Genomic DNA, 1,970 nt, shown 5'->3' with positions numbered 1-1,970 from the left:
CACACTTCCGGGGACGGAGGCCGCGATACGTCACTTCCGCCCCACTTCCGCTGCCGTCTGCGCATGCGCCCGCGGCGCTGCGATATCACTCTTTTGGTCCACACAGCAACTTCGTCTGTTAGGGATTGAGGAGTCTTTGTAGTGTGTCCTCTCCCGGCGGCCATATTTGATGGGATTTCAGCTATTCTTTAAATGCATTTGTGGCCATTTTCTAGTAGATTGTTTGGCCCAGCACCCGTCCGGTAGCCATGGTGATCGTTACATATGGAAAAAAACGGATAGATAGTATCAGGAGATCGTCCAAAATCATATGATTAATCTTCCACAGTACAATATCTCATATTATAGGGCTAGTGCAAGTGATTAAATAGCAGTAATAAAATGTAACTAGTAAAGTGCTTGTGCATTAGGTGTGCTGTTTTTACAGGGATGGCTTTAAATGATTGTGCACAGGAGTTAAGGTGACAGTGTTATTGCAGTGTATGGTGTGTAGACAAAGCAATATTATTTCTATGTAAGCCTTTTTTGGGGATTATTATAATATAATATAAATGAAAATATATAATAAATAATAAATTAATAAATATATATAAATAAGATAATAAAAAAAAAAATACATATATGTATAGAGTGTTTTACCTTTCTCAGGCCTCTATGAATTACTATTTCGTACAGTACCTGATCTTCCCAGTTGGTCTCCCCTACTGGTACTGATCGGGCCCAGCGCTGCTTGGCTTCCAAGATCAGACGTGTTTGGGCATTTCCAGCATGGTATGACTGTAACTTCGTTGTGCCTTACGGATTCACACTCTATATTTAGTTATTATCCAGTGTATTAAGTGACATATAATGACTAATATAGCAAGATAACTGCACAGGTGGGGTGGGAGTGAGGGGGTGGGGGGGAAGGGGGGGGGGGGAGAGGGGAGGGGGTGGAATTGTGGGGAAGATAGGAAAAGGGACATTGTGTGTGAAAGGGCGTGGATATACATAGTGGTTCAAGTTACATTGATGGATGGAAGATAGTACCGTATTTTATAAGAATGGGGCGATTTCATAGTTGTCGTTGAATCCTTTTGGTTGTAATGTTTGTAGTTGGAATATCCAGAACATTTCTCTGCGTGATAGTTTATTAGCGAGGTCTCCTCCTCTTTCCCCCATTTTCACCAGTTCAATGGCTTTGAACGTAAGGGCTTCTGGGTTGGAGTTATGTGTTGTGGTAAAATGTTGGGAGACAGCGTGAGTTTCCACTTTATTCTTAATGTTCCTCACGTGTTCCTGTATTCTTAGTTTTAAAGGCCTCTTGGTTTTCCCTATGTACTGTTTGCCACAGTTACATTCCAGAAGATATATGACCGACTGGGTGTTGCAGTTCATATAATCCTTAATCCTATATTCCACAATTCCACCCCCTCCCCTCTCCCCCCCCCCCTTCCCCCCCCCCCCTTCCCCCCCACCCCCTCACTCCCACCCCACCTGTGCAGTTATCTCACTATATTAGTCATTATATGTCACTTAATACACTGGATAATAACTAAATATAGAGTGTGAATCCGTAAGGCACAACGAAGTTACAGTCATACCACGCTGGAAATGCCCAAACACGTCTGATCTTGGAAGCCAAGCAGCGCTGGGCCCGATCAGTACCAGTAGGGGAGACCAACTGGGAAGATCAGGTACTGTACGAAATAGTAATTCATAGAGGCCTGAGAAAGGTAAAACACTCTATACATATATGTATTTTTTTTTTTTATTATCTTATTTATATATATTTATTAATTTATTATTTATTATATATTTTCATTTATATTATATTATAATAATCCCCAAAAAAGGCTTACATAGAAATAATATTGCTTTGTCTACACACCATACACTGCAATAACACTGTCACCTTAACTCCTGTGCACAATCATTTAAAGCCATCCCTGTAAAAACAGCACACCTAATGCACAAGCACTTTACTAGTT

General features: G+C 41.0%; 2 pseudogenes; one reads left to right on the top strand and one right to left on the bottom strand.

The window, feature by feature from the left end:
• Positions 1 to 666: 666 nt before the first annotated feature.
• LOC134945997 (5S ribosomal RNA) lies at positions 667 to 785 on the bottom strand (annotated as a pseudogene).
• A 784-nt stretch (positions 786 to 1,569) lies between these two features.
• Positions 1,570 to 1,688, top strand: LOC134947286 (5S ribosomal RNA; annotated as a pseudogene).
• Positions 1,689 to 1,970: the final 282 nt, after the last annotated feature.

This window comes from Pseudophryne corroboree, chromosome 7 (genome assembly GCF_028390025.1).
Source record: "Pseudophryne corroboree isolate aPseCor3 chromosome 7, aPseCor3.hap2, whole genome shotgun sequence".
Lineage (NCBI taxonomy): Eukaryota > Metazoa > Chordata > Amphibia > Anura > Myobatrachidae > Pseudophryne > Pseudophryne corroboree.
Note: the sequence above shows the minus strand (reverse complement) of the source record. Positions and strands in the feature narration are given on the sequence as shown.